This window comes from Oryctolagus cuniculus, chromosome 9 (genome assembly GCF_051225735.1).
Source record: "Oryctolagus cuniculus isolate XC-2025 breed Fujian yellow rabbit chromosome 9, ASM5122573v1, whole genome shotgun sequence".
In the NCBI taxonomy this organism is placed as follows: Eukaryota; Metazoa; Chordata; class Mammalia; order Lagomorpha; family Leporidae; genus Oryctolagus; species Oryctolagus cuniculus.
In genome coordinates this window covers 124,822,193-124,845,155 of record NC_142875.1, presented here as the reverse complement: position 1 = coordinate 124,845,155, position 22,963 = coordinate 124,822,193, and the positions used below count along the sequence as shown (strand labels likewise).

The following is a 22,963-nucleotide window of genomic DNA, read 5'->3' as shown; positions in this document are numbered from 1 at the left end:
CCTTAAGGAATATTCCAAAGAGCATCTTATTCTAAGAAATTGAACATATGAAGATATACAGACAAAAAATTGAGAAAATCTTCGCTTTGCCATAGAATTTTACTTCTCATGCTGAGACACTGATATGCATATCTTGATGTGTGCATTTTTCCCGGACACTTATATATGGAGGTATATTATGCATGTCTCAAAGAACATCCAATTACTTTCTTCTATAACATAACTATGATTGTGCTGTATATTCTATTGTAAAACTTGCCTTTCTTTAATATATTCTAGAACATTCCATGTCAGTCTTACATTTTCCTCATCCTTTGAATCACGGTATATTTTATAATATTCATAGCCATAAATTATGTAAGACATTCATTCCTCACAGTCGTGAATATTTCATTCCTTTTCATTTCCAGGGGGCTGCTGTTGCTATGACAAACACTGCTGCAATGAATGTCCTGGTTAGTGACTGCACATATAGGAGCTCTACATCTGAAGAATATCTGTGTAGGGCCCTCAGCCCCTCCTGCCTTCCTCTTGTCCTGAGAAACACAGAACACCTCTTTCCTTGCAGACCTGAACACCAAGAGGACCTTGAACATCCCCAGGTTTTGATAACAGGGTTTCAGTTGTTGCCCAAAACACAGAAGAAACTGGCTCTGAGAATCCCCACCCTGAGACTAATTCCTGAAACCCTCATGTAAACTCCGCACCCTAAGCCCAGGTTGTAGACACACCTAGAAGGTATATCTCCCTTTCCCTCGCCGACTATCTGTCAGGGGCAAGGAGTCCTGCCCTGCATCCTAAGCTCCCCTAATACACGTTTTCAACTGATGGCTCCCATATCAAGTGCATCTTTCTTTGGTGCCCCAACCCGCTCCTTTCCAGGTTTGGGGCGTTCCCTGGTGGGAACTCCCTCGTCTTTGCTTCTGAGGCCCCTTTAGAATTAAGTACACACGGAATGAAATAACCTATACCTATGTAGATTTGCTGGGTTAAGAAGAACCACGATACAAACAAACTACTCCATGGCACACAGATTTTTAACGGCAAATTTGATCAAGAAGAGAATAACTTGATAAAAGTATAAATCATGCTAGCTTTGGAGATACAGTTTGGAATGTGTTACTAAAATCCTCATGGACCTAGCATATATGCCCCTAGGAATAATCAGGGATCCTGGCACAGCTCTCCCTGGAAAGCTGCTCACAGCCACTCTGCTAGTAATACTGATAAACGCTCTGATAGTCAGAGAACTTGCACCAGTATGTTATATATTTAAAATCTTTTGTTGTGACAGATAAATAGAGCCCCCTCCCTGATGTGCCCCTATCCTCCTGGCTCCTGGACCTCCTCTGTGGTTCCTTCCCTGCCACTCAAACAGTATACTAAGGCTAACGCCCAGGATGGGCTGCAGCTCGGGTCTCACAGCAGTGCATTCTGACTGGCTGCTCCACACTCCGATGGCTGTGGAAAGTCTTCTATGCTTTCTAGACCCATCCCTTGGCATCCATGGCAGACTGAGTCCAGACCACATCCCCAGCCTGCAAGGATAACAAAATCCGAGGCTATTCATGCTTAAAACCCTTATGTAAGAGTGGCTTAGTATTTGTATGTAACTCATATACATCATTCCATTGTTTTTAAACTTTATCTATTTGAAAGGCAAAATGACAGAGAGAGAGAACACACTCCCATTCACTGGTTCACTCCCCAGATGCCTGGAACAACCAGGGCTGAGGCAGTTGGAAGCCTAGAACTCCATTCCAGTCTTCCGTATGGGTAGCTGGGACTCAAGCACTTTAGCCATCACATCTGTCTCCTGTGGTACACTAGCAGGAAGCTGGATCAGAAGTAGGGGGGCCGGTGCCGCGGCTCACTAGGCTAATCCTCCACCTTGCGGCGCTGGTACACCAGGTTCTAGTCCCAGTTGGGGTGCTGGATTCTGTCCCGGTTGCTCCTCTTCCAGGCCAGCTCTCTGCTGCGGCCCAGAAGGGCAGTGGAGGATGGCCCAAGTGCTTGGGCCCTGCACCCGCATGGGAGACCAGGAGGAAGCACCTGGCTCCTGGCTTTGGATTGGCACAGCGCGCCAGCTGTAGTGGCCATTTGGGGGGTGAACCAACAGAAGAAGACCTTTCTGTCTTTCTCTCTTTCACTAACTCTGTCAAAAAAAAAAAAAAAAAAAAAAAAAAAAAAAAAAAAGCAGGGGGACTGGAACTCAGGCACTGTGAAATAGGGCATGCCAAGTGGGGCTTAACTGCTATGTCACCAATATCCACTCTCTCTCATAGACTTTACATCATCCCCAGTTATAATATCTGACACAATATAAATGCTATGTAAATAGTAAATGTTTGGGCTGGCACTGTGGCACAGTAGGTTAATCTTCTGCCTGCAGCACCAGCGTCCCATATGGGTACCAGTTCTAGTCCCGGCTGCTCCTCTTCTGATCCAGCTCTCTGCTATGACCTGGGAAAGCAGTGGAACATGGCCCAAGTGCTTGGGCCCTTGCACTCTCATGGGAGATGTGGAAGAAGCTCCTGGTTCCTGGCCTTCAGCTCAGCTCAGCTCCAGCTGTTGCACTCACTTGGGGATTGAACCAGCGGTTAGAAGACCTTACTCTCTGTCTATCCCTCTCTCTCAGATAAATAATAAATGCTGTATTGCTTATGGAATAATGACAAGAAGAAAATGTCTTGTTCAGTAACAAATGCAGTTTTTAAAAGACTACTTTAGGCCAGTGCCGTGGCCTTGCGGTTCTAGTCCCGGTCGGGGCACTGGATTCTGTCCCGGTTGCCCTTCTTCCAGGCCAGCTCTCTGCTGTGGCCAGGGAGTGCAGTGGAGGATGGCCCAAGTGCTTGGGCCCTGCACCCGCATGGGAGACCAGGATAAGTACCTGGCTCCTGCCATCGGATCAGCACGGTGCGCCGGCCGCAGCGCACCAGCTGCAGTGGCCATTGGAGGGTGAACCAATGGCAAAGGAAGACCTTTCTCTCTGTCTCTCTCTCTCACTGTCCACTCTGCCTGTCAAAAAAAACCAAAAAAACAAAAACAAAAAAACAAAAAACAAAAAACAAAAGACTTCTTTAGATCTGCAATTGGTTGAAGCCACATTTGCAGAAATCACAGAAATGGAAGGCCACTGTATTTTGAACACAATCCCTGGGATTCATGCAAAAGCTTGGCAACAGTAATGGATGAAGAGGATCACAGCAAGAGAGGCCATGGACCGCTCACAACGATCATCTGAAGCTACGATTAGAATACGTTGTCAAGGGGAGCAGAAAGCTCACAGCACTGTATTTCCAATATAATCCCATTGAAAACATAGTGATTTGTAGTGATTCATGGAGGAAGGCTAAGGAAACCAGAACTCATCAATGGTTACATCTGGGTTAGCCTTGATGTTGGCCATCTGTTTGCTGCTTATTGGCATTTTTCAACTATATTCACAATGAGCTTGACATCTTTTATAAAAAGGGAAAAAACGTTTTAAAAATAAACTAAGACAAAAGTTCATCAGACAGGAAGCAGTGACCTCGGCCAAGCTTGCAGCACGCAGCTCCCTGCAGGGAGCTGGGGCGGGGTGGGGGGGGCAAGCCAGGAAGCTGGAGACACATCTGCGGGCGGGGGGCTGGGATGGCAGTGGGGTGGGACCAAGAAGTCCGCCCACAGCCGGGCTCCTCCGGGTCTTCTGCTTCCTCTTGTACAGGCTGTTCATTTCCGGGAGGCTGCGGGCATTTCTGACCTCTGCCGTGTGGGGAAGTGCTGGGCCGGCCTCACTGTTCTCCCATGTCTGAGCCCATGGGACTGTTTTTCAGGGAACACACAGGACAGAACGCTGCATTCTCTTGCTGGGCTTCGGTCTGAGTACAGATTTTCAGAGCTGTGTACACAGCCGCTGAAATAACACTGAGACTCCCCGAGCTCAGGCCCGGGCGGCAGCTTTCATCTCCGCAGGCTCCGCTCAGAACCGACTTTTCATAACATTAAAACCCTGAGCAACTGACGGCACACCCAAACCAGCGAACAAATCTTGGCCGCATTTGGCTCCCATGGAACGTTCTTTCCCATCCAAATGGCTCCTGGGGGAGGTATCCAGAGGACGGGGATCTCCTAGGACAGGAGGGAGGCTCGGCTCTACAATCTCACCAGCTTGAAAACTTGGAGCCAATCTAGAGGCGTGTTTCTCTTTGGATGCGGAGAAGGCGCCTAGGGATGCTGAGAGAGGCCGGGGGAGGATGCACTGTGGGCTCTGCGATTGCCAGCACCCAAGAGAACTCGTGCAGAACCACAAACGCCACAGGACGTATTTCACACCCGTGGACCTAGGACGAAAGCTCTGGTCCCCAGAGTAGGGGTCCCTTCCTTGGCATGCTATCATACCTATGCCTCCTTAACCTCCATCTCCCCCAGTGTCCACCCTATCTCTCAGTAACCCTTCTGCCCAACTTTCATTCCTCTACCTGATTAAAGAACAGGTCCTTAGAAAATTCTAAATTTCCCTGAGACAGGTCTTTTATAAGCTCTGACTTCTTAAATGTGATTGAACTGAACACATCCAATTCCTGCTAGCAGGGAGGGCAAATGCTAGGGGACTTCAGCCAAGAGGAAGGAAAGATTCCTATTTGGACCTGCCTAGAAGGCCAAGGACACGGGCAGAAGGGCGAGGGTAACAAGATTACACACGCACACCTCACCATGGGTCAATCCTGTCAGTCACATGTTCCTTGTTCACCAATTTCCCTATTCAGGGAAGTGCATGGTAACCCCAAAATAAATGCCCTCGTGCCTTTGAGATAATTCTCAGGCACAGGCAGGGCAGCCTGAGTCACCCATGCACACATTCCCAACTGAGGTTAAGCAAGGCTACGCACGGCCTCCTATTTCAGCTCCCCTGTGGTAAACAGGTCTTTCCAAGGTCTAGCTCTTAGCTCTGTGCTTTTGTTGGCAATTTCACCATTAAACGACCTCCAAGTCAAACAGTGAGGAGCCAGCTATTGTTCCCAGGCCTAGGAAGGCCATGCTGTGCTTGGGGAGAAAATATGTGTAGTAGATAAACTTCGATCAGGCACGAGTTATGGCGCTGTTGGCTATGAATTCAGCGTTGATGGATCAACAATGCATATACGGTGTCTTTAATCACAAATACAGGCAGGCTACATGCAAACAGGACCAGAGGAACCCAGCCCTCTATGTCCACTTGTCAGAGTCCACTTGTAGAGATTAACTGCCACCAATCACAGGAGCTGACTCTACTCTGCAATTCTGGATGGAGAACAAGAGGCAAACGCTCAACGGCCATCTTTACTCATAAATGACAAGTATATTTTTACCTTTCTGTTATTTACACGGGAAACATGAAGGAGAGCTTCAGCATGGCAATTTGGGAAGTTTAGAAAGATTCTAAAATGTCTCTTCCCTGGGAGGACCTCACTCACCGACACCTCTGCAGTGCTCACTGTATGAAGCCAGTCATGCAGAAAGGACAAAAACCCACCACTTACACAGAGTTCATTTAGTTTACCTTAATATCCGCCTACAGTTTTCAGAATCTTATTTTATAAGACAGGCTCATGTGCCTGAAATCGTTTTTAAATAGCTCCCGGAAGGGGCCTTGGCCAATGAACGTTATTTTATTTTGAACGTCCCCAGGTGATGGGAGAAGCCCGTTCTGACTCTGACCGAGGTGTGAACCACTGCCCGCTCAGTGAGGACTCAGCACCGCGCACCTGCTCACGCTCACTAGTCTCACCTGCCAGTCCTGAAGGAGAGGCTCCCAAGGGAGCAAAGACTGATGCGGAGTCACACATGCATGTGGCAATGTTTGCACTGAAGTAACAATGCCAGGCTTAGAGGGCTGATGCTAACAAGCTGGCGAGAAGTCACATGGAACTGATGAAGCTGGCAAGTTCACAATCACACAGGTGATTCTGTGAGAGGCAGGCACCACGACATACCCAGGAGTACCAGTGGACGCCTGCCACTCAGACTGGCACGTCTGGTGGGGATGCAGAAGAAGTAAGATTCTCGCCTTGTACCCAATGGAGACACAGGCCTGAATCAGGAGGAGAGGGCCAACAGCCTTGAGGAGAATGTGATCAAGCAACTCAGTATGACCTTGGGGCTGCTGGGAAATGACCCCACTGACCTCTCTTCTGAGAGCAGCAGGGCTGAGCCTGGATGCACACACTGTGCTCCTGTGCACGGGCCACAGAATTCACCTCTCACAGCGCTGATAAGATTGGCCTAAGAGCAGGCTACTGTGGTTGGAGTAGGGTCATGAGCTAAAACTGGCCGGTGAATGGGGACAGAGAGGTGAGAAAGAGAAGGGGAAGCCAGGGAAGGCAGCCAGCTGCTCCGCTCTTGGAAAAATCCCAACTGAGCCTGGGTGAGGGATTTTAGACCCGTGTTGATCCTGGAATCCAAGCCCAAGAAATGAACTCATTCACTTCTCTTGATTCTCCAGGTGTGGGGAAGGCTGGCTTTGTTAAGAGTCTGCTGTTCTGGCTGGCGCTGTGGCTCACTAGGCTAATCCTCCACCTGCGGTGCCGGCACCCCGGGTTCTAGTCCCAGTTGGGGCACCGGTTTTGTCCCGGTTGCTCCTCTTCCAGTCCAGCTCTCTGCTGTGGCCAGGGATCGGCGCAGCACGCTGGCCGTGGCGACCATTTTGGGGGGCGAACCAGCAGAAGGAAGACCTTTCCATCTCTCTAACTCTGTCTGTAACTCTGCCTGTCAAATTAAAAAACAAAACAAAACAAAAAAAAAAAAAACAAAGAGTCTGTTGTTCTTGTGTAGGACAAACAGAAATAACTAGCCAGAGAAATGGAATTGCAAAGAGGGAAAGTTTACGCTCCTGGTGCCTTACACAGTACATCTCCTGCAGGTAATTTAACTTCCTCATCCGTTCAGGTGACCAGATGGGAACTGACTCTGTACAGATATTCAAGTGTTAAAATTAACTCGATCCAAGGCACAACAGATTTTAAACCTCATTTTCTATGCAGGAAAAGTCCCTAAGGAGGAAACATCAGGAGGAGCCACAGAGCTCCCTGCCAGTCCCCCGACCCGGGCCCCCCAACAGCAGTTTGCTGTGATCCTTGCATTAACATCCATGAACTCACTTTTTGCAGAGAAGGTCTTTATAACTGAGAAACTCATTTTTATCCATGATTTTTTCCAAAGTATGTGGCAGGTGATGAATTACTTTGTCCCTCTCACAGATAAAGATTGCTGAAACATGAAATGCTTATCTGAATGTTCTATATACAGAGATCAGAGCAAAATATTTGGCTTGCAGATGATAGGTCAAAGAAATATTTGCATAACCCAGCTTCTGATCCTCCACTTCTGATGGTGGAATGGCGGCAGCGCGGGCGGGGAGCTCTAAATGTTACTTCGGGTCCAGCAAGAGTTTTCTGACCCATTCGAAGCTTGCGGGTCGCCAAGACCTGCAGTGTTCCTAGTCCTCTATGCTTTGACCTATCATACAGACTAGTCCTCTATGCTTTGACCTATCATACAGACTAAATGAACAACCTCCTTACTCTGTTTCTCCTCTTTCAAAGCTCCTCGGTCCTTTTATCCCTTTGGCTCTGGGGTGGACAATCTTACTCTTCTGTTATGATTTGCTCAACTGTTGGGTGAGGTGCAGGGAGGGGAGGCTGAAGGACTTGGAAAGAAGTGCTTACAGACCGAGTGTGTGCAGGATGCTGGAGTGAAGTCAGGGTGAATTGCCACAAAGACTGCAAGATTTTTCTCAGTAAGGTCTAACCTCGGCTACAACAATCTGCTGGTTTACCTCCCCATGCTGGGTCACAGCATGTAGACTGGAGACAGGATTTTTACAAAGAGCTCCTGAGTCTTTCACAGGTCCTTTAAAGAGCATTCTGGTAGACCACATTCGAGTTCTGTTACGCAAAGCAGTGAAAACAGTGATTCCGGGTGATTTCTCACTTTTAATTTTTCTGCTTTTAGGCAATGATGGGACCAACAGGAAGAAAAACGGCATTATTCAAGGATGGGTACTCTTTCTGTATCAGTCGACGCAGACACATGTGCATTTGTTGAGCTAATGTTATGGTGAACAGATGTACAGAGTAAAGGGGAGCCGGGAGAGAGACCAGCATCCTCCAAGTTTGTAGCTTGGAAAACCGAGTGATCCTGGTACCCTACAGGAAAATTACAGACACTGCAGGAGAAGCAGGCTGCAGAAAAAGAGCAAGTGGTGAACTGCATTTTGGACATGTTGGGGCTGTGGTCTCTCTGAAACACATAAGCAGATACTGTCCGGTAGGCTGCTGGACAGACTCATAGAGTTTTGGAGCTAAGGAGAAAAGTCAGGATGGAAAGAGACTTAGAAGCATCAGCAAACAGGTGGTGGTGAAACTCCAGAAGGTGAAACTCCAGGCTGGCATCTGGTGCTGTGGTGTAGACATGACGTGGGACACCTGCATCCCCTATGGGAGTGACTGGGTCCAAATCCCAGCTCTGCCTCCGATTCCAGCCTGGAAGGCAGCAAGCGATGAGGTGTTGGCTCAAATACTTGGGTCCCTGCCACCCATGTCGGAGACCTGGATTGAGTTCCAGGCCCCTGGCTTTGGCCTGGCCCAGTCCCAGCTGTTGTGGGTATTTGAGGAGTGAATCAAGGAGTAGATTTGCCTCTGTCTCTGTGTCGCTCTCTGCCTTTCAAGTAAATAAACAAACAAAAATGGAAGAAAGCAAGCCTAGGATGAAGGGTGATAGAATCCCAACATTTGAATGTGCTATGGTTTAGACGAAAACTAGGAGTAGAAAATCACAGAAATGTCAAGATTCAACAAAGGAGGAACTGGTACGCAGACCCAACATTACCAAGAAACAAACGTGGAGATAATGAGGGGGCCAGGGGTGACCTCACCCAGGTCAGCAATGAGGAGAATTCCGGGGGTGGGGAGTGAGAAGCACATCAGAGGAGAGGAAGTGAAAGTAGGAATCCCAGGGGTGTGGGAATTTCTCAAAATCTCAGCCTGGAGAGGAGGGAGGAAGCTGGAGGAAGACAGGGGGCTTAAGAATAACCATGTTTTCAATGGGTTTCCATGCCCAAGAGAAGGAGGTGTTGACACGGGAGGGAGGAAGGGGAGAGAGCTGAGAGCCGGGGTAAGGGGTCTCTTGACAAGGGGCCAGGAAGCAGGCGGCCAGCTGCCTGCGGCGTTGCTGGAAGGACATGGAGTGGCAGGGGTTCTGCGGCAGGGGCTCTCCCCTCAACAGTCCCACCCACTGTGACCTGCTCGGGCCAGGTGTGCCTGAAACTTATTAACATAAGCTGGAGGGATAAAAGCATATCAAACAATTTTAATGAAAAGTCATTTAAAAGACAAGTTACGGCTTCTTTTTGATTTATTTTTTGGTCAAAGTAGGTGTGGGCACGACTGTAAAGGTGTGGATGAGAAAAAGCTGACCTGGGAATGTGCATTCACATGGCTTCACCCAGAGACCTCCAACTCGGACCTCCCAAAGGATGAATCCTGGTCATGACCTGCACAGCTCCAATTCAAAGACCCACTCAAAGACGCCTTGGCCTGACTCAGAAGATTCCCCAATGCAAGGCCACTGGACATGTTTCACTTACACATGGATCATTCTGGTGGTGACTCCGTTTTAGTAAGTGGTGTCAATTACTCAAACAGTGTGTGGTCCTGATCACTTCACAGAAGAGGGTTCTGGCTCTACTTGGTGCTAGGGTGTGCAAGGTCTTTTTGGTGAAGGATATGGGGAGGTGGGACACGGCTGAAAGCAGAGGAGGGGCTCAAAACCGTGTGCAGCCTTTGTCTTGTGCCCCTGGAAGCCTGGGCGCAACCCACTGCTGGAGGGGCACAGTCCAGAAGCTTCCTCCCGGCAAACTCACTGGAGTACACACACGGGGTTAGTAACAGACCAGCACAATTGTCCCAGGCTTGCTCCTCCTGCCCCTTCTACACTGCCAGGGGAAACCTGAGGAGATGTCCAGTAGCTCACGGCTTCCCTGGCCTATCCCTCTACTGCTCTCTCTTCCTCTTTTACTTCCTCACTCTTCTCTTGCTAAATCCATACTGAGTAAACCTCTCGTGGTCATGGCTGGAGAAAGGACAGTTCTGGCTCCATTCTGGCAGGGCAGCTGTGGCTCTGTTGGGTTGGTCACTCCTGAGAGGTCTCTGGATGAGCCCTTTGCCCCACACTTCCATCCTTCTGAGTACAATGTTAATACTGTGGCAAAACAGGCCAAATTAAGCCAAGCTACGCAAGCAGCCTTTTGTTCCTGTCATTATTCGTATACCTGTCCAACACACCCTGCGAGTACTCCACCCAAGGTGGATGTTACAGTCTGAATGCCTGTGGCCCCCTCCCATTCAAACTGAAATCCTACGCCTGGACGTGATGGAATTCTGATGGCATCCAGAGGTACAGCCTCAGGTGGTGGTCATCGGGATGGAGCCCTCATGAAAGGGATTAGTGTACCAGACAGAAGCACCCAAGGGCGCTCCCCTACCCCCTTTTATGCCATGTGAGGACATGACAAGAAGACAGCCAATTATAATCTAAGAAGCAGAGCACTTCTCAGACAACAAATCTGTGAGCACCTTGGTCCTGGATGCCTCAGCTTCAGAACCAAGACGGGTAAATTCCTGCTGTGTGACAAACTCTGTGACAGACTGGACAGAAGATGTGCTGGCTAGAGAGAGAGAAGAGCCTCATGCTGCCTCCCAGAGGCTCATGGGGGCAGGGAATCCACCAGACCTAGGATTTTCTCCAGCAGTATTTGGTACCTGTTGGGTAGCAGTGAGACTATCAGAGAGCTGAACTGATTCAGAGCTGGGATTTCTGGAATAAATGAGACCAGAGGATAATGGTGTCAGGGAGTTGAGAACACGGGCACACAGTGAGTGAAATAAAAGCTTAGAGGGAGGGAAGGAAGGAGAGACTGTGTGTGTGTGTGTGTGTGTGTACGGCAGGTAACAAATAAGGAAAAATGACACAATCAGAGGAAAGGTGGTTTTGAAGGATTTTTTTTCTCCTGTCCCCTTTAACACAGAGAGAGGAGAATCTCTGGAGCAATGCTTCTGGGTTTCAGGGTAAACAGTGTATGTACATCTCCTCTCCCCAGATGACAACTGGCCACCTACATGGACGCTTCCTGCTGTCATAGTGGGAGCCAGCTACTAGCATCTTGTGGAGAGACCAGGGGTGCAGCTGCACCTCCTGGAGGGAGGAGAACCGGCCCCGCAACAGAGAATTGCCCAGCCCCAATGTCAAGAGAGCCAAGGGAGAGAAACCATGTCCCAGGGAACACCATCATGATGGGAAAAGTGTGATGAGTCCCCCCAGGATGGAAACGACCCAGGAGTTTTTAAACGTGCCTGGCTGGCTAGGAAAGCAGGTTTCGCAGTGGCTTCATGCTGCTCTGAGAGGGAAGGTGAAGGAGGACATGACTGGGAGGGGACTACAGGAACACCTGGGAGGAGGTGGCTGTGGCTGGAGATAGCCCGGTGCCAGGTGCCACCTCTGAGCAGGCCAGCACCTACACCGGGACATCCCTGCAGCCCCTGGAGCAAATATGCCCCGTGCCTGATGTGCAGGCATCAGCTCTCCCTCTTTCTATACATTCAGAGTGTTTTCCTTCCTAGGGAATGGCTACTCTATTTGCTCTTTCAACTGCTACAGATAACATTAGCAAACTTGGTAGGGATCATCTTATCCTGTTATGTTTTTCTTTCTCTTGTTATTTATAGCCCAACCATCTAAGTCTAGTGATAAAAGAGAATGCATCTTTTTAAAGTTGTTTTTTGTTTTCCTCAAGATGTTGGCAAATTTTGTGTTCTAAAAATACACAGACAACTTCTGTACTCTGTTTTGCTACACAGAGAGGGTCACTGTTGGATTGCTCATTAGATGTTATATTTAGCAAAGTGGCTCTGTAATCTGCTCCTCATACGTGGAGAAACTCTGTAATTACCAAGGTCACGAAGACTGAGAGGCCTCAATGAGCCTGGGCAAGACGGACCAACTGCGTACGACATGAACTGCAGCAACCAAGGGCTCTCAAATCTCAGCATCCAGAATCACCTGCAGGGCCCAACACAAAAGATTTCTGGCCCTTACACCCAGAGTTTCTGACCCAAGGGGCCTGGGGGTGGGGCCCAGGAATCGGCTGATATTGTTGGTGTGATACTGCTCCATACTGAGACCGCTGCAGATTCTGACATTTAATTTTTTTAAAAGATTTATTTCTGAGGTTGGTGCTGTAGCGTAGCAGGTAAAGCTGCTGCCTGCAATGCTGGCATCTCATATGGGTGCCGGTTCAAGTCCTGGCTGCTCCACTTCCAATCCAGCTCTCTGCTGTGGCCTGGAAAGGCAGCAGAAGATGGCCCAAGTCCTTGGGCCCCTGCACCCACGTGGGAGACCTGGAAGAAGCTCCCGGCTCTTTGCTTCAGATCGGTTCAGCTCCAGCCGTTGTGGCCAATTGGGGAGTGAACCAGCAAATAGAAGACACCACCCCCCCCCGCCCCCGCACGCCTCTCCTTCTCTCTCTGTGTAACTCTTTCAAATAAATAAATAAATAAATCTTTTTAAAATTTATTTCTTTGAAATGTAGAGTGATAGAGAGGGAGAGACAGAGAGATCTTCCAGCTGCTAGTTTACTCCTCAGATGCCCTTAACAGCCAGGGGTGGGCCAGGCTGAAAACAGAAGCCGAGAACGCTGTTGGGACCTCTCACATTTGTAACAGGGGCCCAGATACCTGGAGCACCTCCTCTGCCTCTCTGCTGCATTAGAATCGAGGTGGAACTCAAACCCTGGCACTGTGCTACGGGATGCAGGTATCCCAAGCGGTGGCTTTACCGGCTGCACCACAACATGCCTTCACATTTAATTTTGATGACTTCTGTTTTGGTATTAGGCTATGTTTAAGAAATTGGCTGTCCACCTTTCAGCATGACATAGTATGCTGTTCTCTAAGAAAAAGGCTAGATTTAGTTCTTTTAACGGGCATTCCTGTGAACACACACATCTGAGAGATGACGACATTAAGCCCTAAGATATTCTGCAAACTTGCATGTTAAAAGTAACTGCTGGGCCGGCGCCGCGGCTCACTAGGCTAATCCTCCGCCTAGCGGCGCCGGCACACCGGGTTCTAGTCCCGGTCGGGGCGCCGGATTCTGTCCCGGTTGCCCCTCTTCCAGGCCAGCCCTCTGCTGTGGCCAGGGAGTGCAGTGGAGGATGGCCCAGGTGCTTGGGCCCTGCACCCCATGGGAGACCAGGAAAAGCACCTGGCTCCTGGCTCCTGCCATCGGATCAGCGCGGTGCGCCGGCCGCAGCGCGCCGACCGCGGCGGCCATTGGAGGGTGAACCAATGGCAAAGGAAGACCTTTCTCTCTGTCTCTCTCTCTCACTGTCCACTCTGCCTGTCCAAAAAAAAAAAAAAAAAAAAAAGTAACTGCTGGTATGATTTTAATGATTTAATTTCTTTTCTATTATCTCTTTAAAAGGACCAATAAGAAATGTCCACCAAAACTGTAATTATTAAACACACAAAAATCTAGAACTAAAGGACTATGTAGTTGGCTTCAGATCCATGATTTCTCACTTGCATGGAATACCAGGCAGACGGGGTGGACAATGTGGCACAGCGGGCCAAGCTGCTCCCTGGGCTATCACATCACACATCACTGGTCTGAGATCCGCCTACTTTGTGCTTCTGACGCAGCTCCCTGCTAATGCCTGCTGCAGGGGGTGGGGAGGGGCGCAGATGATGTCCATGTCGTGGAGTTCCTTCCATCCACGTGAGAGATCTGAACGGAGCTCTGGCCTCCTGGCTTTGGCCTGGCTGTTGTGCGCATTTAGGAAGTGAACCAATGGATGGAGGACCTCTCTCTCTCTCTCTCTTTCTCTCTTTCCCCTTTCCCTCCCACCACCCCTCCCTCTCTCTGTTTTTCTATGTCTTTCTTCTCTGTCACTCTGTTTCCAAATCAATCAATCAATCAATCTTTTAAAAATACCAGGAAGGGACTGACGCTGTGGCACAGTGGGTAGAATTCCTGTCTGCGACTCCAGCATCCCATATAGGCTCAAGTTCATGTCTCAGCTGCGCTACTTCCCATCCAGCGCCCTGCCAATGCACCTGGGACAAGCAGCAGAAGATGGCCCAGGTGTTTGGGTCCCTGCACCAATGTGGGAGACTTAGAAAAAGCCCCTGGCAGGGCTGGCACTGTGGTGTAGTGGGTAAAGCTGCCACCTGCAGTGCCAGCATCCCATATGGGTGCTGGTTTAAGTCCTAGCTGCCCCTCTTCCAATCCAGCTCTGCTATGGCCTGGGAAAGCAGGAGAAGATGACCCAAGTCCCTGGGCCCCTGCACCCGCATGGGAGATCTAGAAGAAGCTCCTGGCTTCTGGCTGCAGATCGGCACAGCTCCAGCCATTGTGGCCATTTGGAGAGTAGACCAGCAGATGGAAGACCTCTCTCTTTCTCTGCCTCTCCTTATCTCTCTGTGTAACTCTGAATTTCAAATAAATAAATAAATCTTTAAAAGAAAAGAAAAAAGGAAAAGAAAGGAAAAGAAAGGAAAAGAAAGGAAAAGAAAGGAAAAGAAAAGAAAAGAAAAGAAAAGAAAAGAAAAGAAAAGAAAAGAAAAGAAAAGAAAAGAAAAAGCTCCTGGCTCCTGGCTTTGGCCTGGCCCAGCCCCAGTCACTGTAGCATTTGGAGAGTAAACAAGTGGACAGAATATTCTCTCTTTCTGTCTTTCCATCTCTTTCTCTCTCTCTCTAATGCTGCCTTTCAAATAAATAAAATAAATCATCAAAAAAAATACCAGGTAGATATTCTATTATTAATGACAATACTTCTTTTGTAGGTTAACTTCAAATTTTTTTTTTACTCATCTTGGTCTAAAATAATCACTAAATATTAGGTAGTATTTTGGAATTTCCTTTCTCTTCCTATTTTGGAAATTTTCATTCTGCATTAAGTAAACAATATTGTTTTGTCCTCAAATATTATTGCTTTTTAACCTTTAAAAATTAAACATTTCGTGGACACTGCATTCCACAAGCTGGATAAGATGTAGAATAACCTAAAGTTGACGAGATCTGATTAAAGTATTTAGACAATGAACTAATTTATCTAAAGTTAACATTTCCCAGAGACTTGACAGCAGGGTTACAAATGATAATTCCATGGGAAATATCAGAGGCTTGCTTCAATAATGCTATCTCTACAAAACTAATTTCATAGCATTTTAATAGGAACAATGAAACCAAATCAACTAGGAAATGATTGATTAACCAATGAGAGAACTAATAAGCCCTTGCAATGCAGCATAATTAGGGGGATCCTGCTTTAATTCCCATGATTTTGAAGGTATTTCTGAGGACAGGAAGAGAGAGTCTATCAGTTACGTCACCTCGGCTGATTGTGAACGGGTGCCTGGAGCCCTCTGATGTTGGGAAGGGTCTGGAAGGCCATCTGGGTTCTGAAGAAGTGTGGCATTTCTTCAGCCACGTCTACCACGGCATGGGACAACTGGTGGCACAAATGCTGTGTCCTTGCTATTGATCCTCTACATATCTAGGGGGAGAGGTTTTGTTTTTTTTTTTTTCCTTTTCCAATTTCTTCCCATACAGGTTTGTGAATTAGTCTCTCCTACACACTATGCTGAACTCAGTGAAGATACATCAATACTATTTTTTTTTCTTTCTTTCTTTCTTTCTTTTTTTTTTTTTTTTGACAGGCAGAGTGGACAGTGAGAGAGAGAGACAGAGAGAAAGGTCTTCCTTTTTCCGCTGGTTCACCCCTCAATGGCCGCTGTGCAAAGACGACACACAAGTGGCCAACGGGCATGTAGAAAGGTGCTGTCATTACTGATGATCAGACAAGGCGAAACAAGACCACAATGAAATATCACCTCAAGCCATCTGGATGGTCACTATCCAAACAACAGATCATAAAAAGAACTGGCAAAGATGTGGAGCTAGTGGAATCCTTATGTGATGTTGGTTAGGAATCTAAAAATGGTGCAACCACTATGGGAAACAGCAGAGAGCTCTAAAAAACAAAACAAAACAAACTTGAAAATGGAGTTACCATACAATCACGTGCAATCTCATTTCTGGACTTATACCCAAAGGAACTAAACAGAAGGTCTCAAGGAGATATTTGCGCACACACATTCCTCACAGTGTTATTTATAACAGCATACATCAGTGCATGGATGAATTAAGAAAATGTGGTCTACACATACTATGGAATATTATATAGCCTCAGAAAAGAAGAAAATCCTCCTGTGGATGAAACTTGAAAGTAGTATGCTAAATGAAATAAGCCAGTCACAAAAAGACAAATACTTCTAATGACTGGAATTATTTGGTGTTCAAAATAGTCAAACTTGTCGCTCCCCGTCTTCATGGAGGAACGACACAGGACCCTGCATTGTTCTTTCGTCTGCTCGGCCCTTCCCGGGTTTGCTGCTGGTTCTTCCTGGGTTGGCTACCGACCCTTCCACCTCCGTGGAAGGGCGGTTCCCCCTGCCACATTCCCCACTTCCACGGGGGAGCGGCACACCGCCAGCCGGCTCTCTCGGGGGCTGCACAGGTGTTCCCCTTAGATGTTCCTGGTGCATGTTCTCTCTCTCCTCCTTTATAGTCCTCCTCCGCCAATCCCAACTCGGCTGCCCACACGCCGAGTACGCTGCTCTCCTCCAATCAGGAGCAGGTCCTACAGTTTATTGGTTGAACTGGAGGCAGCTGTGTAGAAGCTGTTTCCTTCTCTCCCAGCGCCATATTGTGGGAGAGCAGATGCATAGAATAAGTCTTAATTCCAGTAACTTAGTCTAGTCCGAGTTGCTCCCCACAAAACTCACAGAAACAGCTAGAACAGTGATTGTGGCTGGGGAGATGGAGGATTGTTTTTCATGGGTATAGTTTGAGTTTTGTGAGACACAGAGTTCTACAGACTGGCTGCATGACTGACCATGTGAGTTTGGTTAACACTACCAACTGTACACTTAACGGTTAAGATAGGAAATTTGATTGTTTTTTATAATTTAAAAAGAAGCTGCTATGCTGGTTTGGAGGGATGGTGCGAAAGGTATAAGGACCTGAACGCACCACAGCAGACTGGAGAATCAGGGTTAATCGAGATGCGTGGGCAAGAGCATCCTGGGCTGCTCCAGTCTGCACTCTGACCCCACACTTAGGAGCTGGGTAACCTGGTGAAGCCACCCGACTCTGGGCCTCAGTGTCCTCATCACCACCTGCATTTACCCTCCAGGTTGCTCCAAGGCTTAAATTAACACAGGAAGAAGGATTAGGAGCTGTGCAGCCATAGCTAGGACTTTAATAAAGGCTAGATTTCATTTGTATCCTTATAATTGCAACAATTCAAGAGGATCCAGCCTGTAGCACTGGGCAGACTGCTTCAATATAAACATACTGGAATGAGATCTCTATATATAGCGTTAGCTTACAAGAATGCTAAACACATGGAAACCATTCTGGAAAGCTTTCAGTTTTAACCAGTGTATGTAATGCACTGATTTAAGTGATCTATAGGTAGGCGGATAAATACTTTAAAAGGAAATGCTGAAGTCACAAAAAAACCACTATCCCCCTATTATTTTTATATTTTATAAATAAACATGAAAATATTTTGTATTTCTAAGACTTTTCAGAAAATAAAATTCAAAAAAGAGAAGAAACAGTGATATTCTATCACATAATGGAAAGATCAATGTCAAACTCCGATATGTGTAGCTAATTTCAACGGTTTGGTGTTAGGAACAGTAGCTCAGTGGACTACACGTCCCTTCTCTCCCCATCTGCCGCCGCTGCTGCTACCTCCTTCCAAAATAGGTCTCAAAATACGTAAGGCGTTAGATAGAAAAAATACCCGCTTCAAATACTTAGGAAAAGCGAGGACAGGTGCCTGAATGGTGGGGAACACCAGTGAATAGTGGGGACAGAAAAGCAGACTTCCCTGTCTCTTCACAGACAGAAACAGACTCTGTCTACACCAAAGACTTCAGTGTAAAGCGACTAAAAGGAAATGTAGCTGTGAAAAAAAGCAAACCAGAAGTAAAAAAATACTGGCAAACCTAATGACAGAGAAATGAAGTCTGAAAGAACACTGCATTACATTTTCTTCAGAGCTCTGGGACAAGGCTGCTCTGGCAATCATACTTTGAGAAATTCATCTTAAATAAAATCAGAGGGGCAGAGCAAACATCCGTGTAGGATGTAAACTGACTTTATTACCCATAATAGTAAAACTGTCCAAACATCCTAGGGGTGGCATAATAATGATTTTATTTAATAAATTATTAATTCTCTGTCCTGTGCCTATTTGGGGAAGATCAGAGATGCCAACAGAAGTGTATTTGTAAGCCAAATTAAAAACGCCCTAATTGAGGGCTGGTGTGGCACAGCAAGTTAGGCTATGATGCTGACACTCCATACAAACGCAGCTTCGAGCCCGGTAGTTCCACTTCCAGTTCAGCTCCTTGCTAAAGCACCTGAGAAAGGAGTGCAGGAGGATCCAAGTACTTGGGGCCCTGCTACCCACACGAGAGACCTGAATGGAGTTCCTGCATTCGGGCTTTGGCCTGGCCCAGCCCCCTCCATTGTGGCCATTTGGGCAGTGAGATGGAAAATCTCTCTCTCCCTCTCAGACTCCATAACTCTGCCAATCAAATACATAAATTAAAAAAAAAAAAAAGAAATGCCATAATTGGCTAAATGGTATAAGCGGTCAATGCAGAGAACAGGAATTAGGGCCAAGGCGAGAACTTCGTGTGCTGGGATTTTTAAAAATGTCTTCACCAGCATCAGCCATGTGTGTTTGCTGAGTACAAGGTGCAGTTTAAACACGTTGTGTAATGGTGTCCTCAGGGAACTAGCGTACCTGTCACCTCAAATATTCAGCCTATCTTTGCAGTAAGGACATTCAACATTTTCTAGGTATTTTGATATCCTGGTCAAGGAGACCACACACACAAGGATGTCCCCTAAAGCTGTAAGCAAGCTGAAAGCTTCCTATCACCTAGTGATGCCCATTACAACACATCAATTACTCACGTGTTTGTGGCAATGCTGGCATAGACAAACCTACTGCACCACCAGTCCTATAAAGGTATAGAATATACAATTACATAGAGCACATAATACTTGACAATAAACTGCTGCTACTAGTCTAATAAGTATTTACTACCCTCTACTTTTTAGCATGGTTTTATTTTTATTTATTTATTTCTGACAGGCAGAGTGGACAGTGAGAGAGAGAGACACAGAGAGAAAGGTCTTTCTTTTTCCGTTGGTTCACCCCCCAATGGCTGCTGCGGCCGGCGCACCGCGCTGATCGAAGCCAGGAGCCAGGTGCTTCTCCTGGTCTCCCATGGGGTGCAGGGCCCAAGGACATGGGCCATCCTCCACTGCACTCCCGGGCCACAGCAGAGAGCTGGACAGGAAGAGGGGCAACTGGGACAGAATCCGGTGCCCCAACCGGGACTAGAACCCGGGGTGCCAGTGCCGCAGGCGGAGGATTAGCCTATTGAGCCACGGTGCTGGCCAGCATGGTTTTATTTTTTAATATTTTTTAGAAGATTTGTTTTCTTATTTGAAAGGAAGAGTTGCAGAGAGAGAGAGGAAAAGTGAGCGAGCGAGCGAGAGAGCGAGGAATCTTCCCTCCACTGATTCATTCCCCAAATGGACACAACAGCCAGGGCTGGGCCAAGCTGAAACCAGGCGCCAGGAGCTTCATCTAGGTCTCTCTTGTGGGTAGCATTTGCCCAAACACTTGGGCCAGCTTCTGCTGCTTTCTCAAGCCATTAGCAGGACGCTAGATCGGAAATGGAACAGCCAGGAATCAAACTGGCACCCACATGGGATGCCGGCACTGCAGACAGTGGCTGTACCCACTACGCCACAGGGTCGGCCCCATTTACAATTATTTTAGAGTGCACTCCTTCTCCTTACTACGGAAAGCAAAGCTGCTGTGTACAGTGCACATGCTCCATGGCAGCAGCCCAACGCATCTCAAGTGGACTGAGATCTTGATTTCATCAAGCGGCCACAGGAGTGACGGGCTGACACCTCTCGGATTGTGCCAGGCACTCGGTGCTGTCTGCCCCACAATGAAAAGCCCTAACAAGTGTCTGCCCGGTGTTAAGTGATGTCTGACTGCATACAGTGCACTACTGCTAACTAGAGTTACTCTACTGTGTAACAGGGCACCGGCACTGGCTCCTTGTATCTAACGGTAACTTTGTTCCGAGGGCTAGTGCTGTGGTGCAGTGGCTTCAGTCACTGCTTGTGACGATGGCATCCTACGCTGGAGCACCCGCTCAAGTCTCAGCTGCTCTGCCTGCCATCCAGCTCCCTGCTCACGCACCTGGGAAGGCACCAAAAGACCCAAGCACTTGGGCCCCTGCACCCCATGGAAGACACCTGGATGGAGTACCTGGCTCCTGGATTCATCCTGGTCCAGACGCGGCTGCTGTAGTCACTTGGGGAGTGAACCAGTGGGCATCCCTCACCCTTTCCCTCTCCCTCTGTCACTCTTCCTTTAAAATAAATACATCTTCAAAAAAAAAAACACCATAATTTTGTTTCCGCTGACCAAGCTCTTCTCATCCCCATCCCCGTCTACCCTCCCTAGTTACGTTCTCCTTCTCAGAGGAGAATCACTCTGGACTCCACATCTGAGGGAGATCGTGCGACACGTGTCTTTCTGCACCAGGCTGATTTCCTTTAACAGACGCCAGGTTCATCCACGACATTGCACCTGGCAGGACTGAATCCTATTCTGTGTGCATTGCGCACCCACAATTTCTTGATCCATTCGGATTCAGATGTTGACTCCATATACATCTCACCTGCTGTGAACAGTGTGCCAGCAAACACGGGGAGCAGGTATCCCTTTCATATGCTGACTTCACTATGCCCTCAAACACAAGCTGACTTCTAACCAATATATATGCATTACCTTCACATGCAAAATACAAGAATACTACACAATTGTAACTTTTAAAAATCATTAGACTATAAAAAACTAGAAAAAGAGAATGCTCAAATGTTGACTGAATTTTTTACTAGGCAGTAACATTACAGGTGATTCAAATTTTCTTACTAGCATCTTTATGTACTTTTAAATTTTCAACAATTAAAATTCTTTTATAATAAGAAAAAGCTAATTAATGAAATATGGGGATGAGTCTTTGGCCTAGTGGTTATGACGCCAGTTAAGATGCCCACAGTCCCTATCAGATCACCTGGGTTCCTGATTCCAGCTTCCTTCTAACGCAGATCCTGGGTGGTAGCAGGTGTTGGGATGCTACCACCCATGTGGGAGACATGGATTAAATTCCCAGCTCCCAGGTTCAGCCTAGTCCAGACTTGGCTGCTGCTGCAGCCATCTGAGGAATGAACCAGTGGATGAGAGCTCTCTGGCTGTCGCTGGCTTGCAAATGACAAGCAAATAAATAAAAATGAAATATGCCTCTAATATGTTATTACAAAGAAATAGATGTGTTCTATTTATGAATTTTTATATTTTATCTGTGATCTTTTCTTTCATATAATTAACATTTCAGGCAGTACTACTGAATTTTTCTTGGTCTTCGTTACGTGAATAGCACACTCTGGGCTCCCAGTTAACTGAACGGTCAGATAACTGTACTCTTGGTCTCAATATCAGTGCTGGGAGAGGAGAAGCTCAGTCAACCAAGTTTTAGATCTTCAGGAGTTCTATCAAGCTCGAAATTTACAGAATTTAGGCTTCACATTTCAAAATATAAAATTATTCAATGTACTTACCTTGAAGGTAAAATGCAACAGATTTCCTCCTGGACAGCAGTGAATGTCTGACAGTCAGCCAAGAGCTAGGACTGCCTGTGAAAAAGTGTAAATTCACACCGGCGACACAACCGTTCAAGAATCTGAGACAAGTCTTCAGTGACTCAACACGCAACTCTCACAGGGACAGAGTCCTCCACAGTGTCCAGTATTCACAACAGTGGCTGGGCATTCAGCACAGAAGGTGGCCAAGGTTAAAAGGGACGGCATGTGGGGCAGGTGCTTGGCCTTGTGTCTGAGACGCTGGTTAAGATATCCACGTCCCAAACTGCAGCACCTGCGTTTAAGTCCCAGCTCTGTCTCCTGATTCCAGCTTCCTGAAAACGCAGACCCTGGAAGGCAGCACTGATGGCTCAAGGAATTGGATTCCTGACATCCTCATGGGAAGCCTGGATTGAGTTCCTGGCTCCTGGCTTTGGCTCAGTCCTGTCCTGGCCACTGTGGGCATCTGAGGATTCAAACAGCAGATGGGCGCTCTGTCTCTTCAAAAAGTTCACAGAAAATGGACTTAACAGGTAAGTTTATTTTTGTTTGAAAATGTTTGAAACCCATGCACATGAGGGATCTTCAAAAAGTTCATGGAAAATGCATATTATGACAAAAACCTACGCATGGATTTCAAGATTGTTCTCCACCAAAACAAACAACTTGTAACTGCATTTACCCATGAATGTTTGGAAGCACCCTGGTACACTGAAATCAGCAAGCAGCAGGTCCTGTGGATGCTGCTTTCCTGTCTTCCCAGGAAACCGCGGTGTCTGAGGACCACGGCGCCCTTGCCTTTTCCGTTGCCTCTGAGAGCACAGTCCAGGACGGGCGTCTGCATGGAAACGAATGGAGTTGTTTATTAGGAAACGTCCAGACCTTCTTTAAAGATGCCTTTCAGATGTCTCTCAGCAGCCAATCGCCTGCCTCTCTGCTGGTCACATGCACCTTCCCCAACACCCGCTCTCACTTGGGTTCTCAAGTAATCAAGTTTTGCATGGGGTAGCAATTTCTATTCACTCTCCAAACGGCCACAAGGCCGAGGCTGGGCCAGGCTGAAGTCTGGAGCCTGGAACTCCATCTGGGGGTTGCCCACCTGGGTGGCAGGAGGCCCAAGCACTTGGGCCAT

General features: G+C 47.5%; 1 protein-coding gene across 8 annotated transcripts in view; it reads right to left on the bottom strand.

The window, feature by feature from the left end:
- Positions 1–22,669, bottom strand: part of SMCO2 (single-pass membrane protein with coiled-coil domains 2) — a 64,339-nt gene extending 41,670 nt beyond the window's left edge. For 5 of the 8 annotated variants that reach the window (XR_016213651.1, XR_016213650.1, XM_089304753.1 and 2 more), the window contains exons 1-2: positions 21,811–22,669; positions 19,075–19,121 (exon numbers count right to left, since the gene is read on the bottom strand). The gene's annotated coding sequence lies outside the window, so the exon portion shown is untranslated. The remainder of the gene's footprint in view (positions 1–19,074; positions 19,122–21,810) is intronic. The other 3 variants (XM_089304756.1, XM_089304758.1, XM_089304754.1) reach the window with 2 other exon arrangements.
- Between the last annotated feature and the right edge of the window lie 294 nt (positions 22,670–22,963).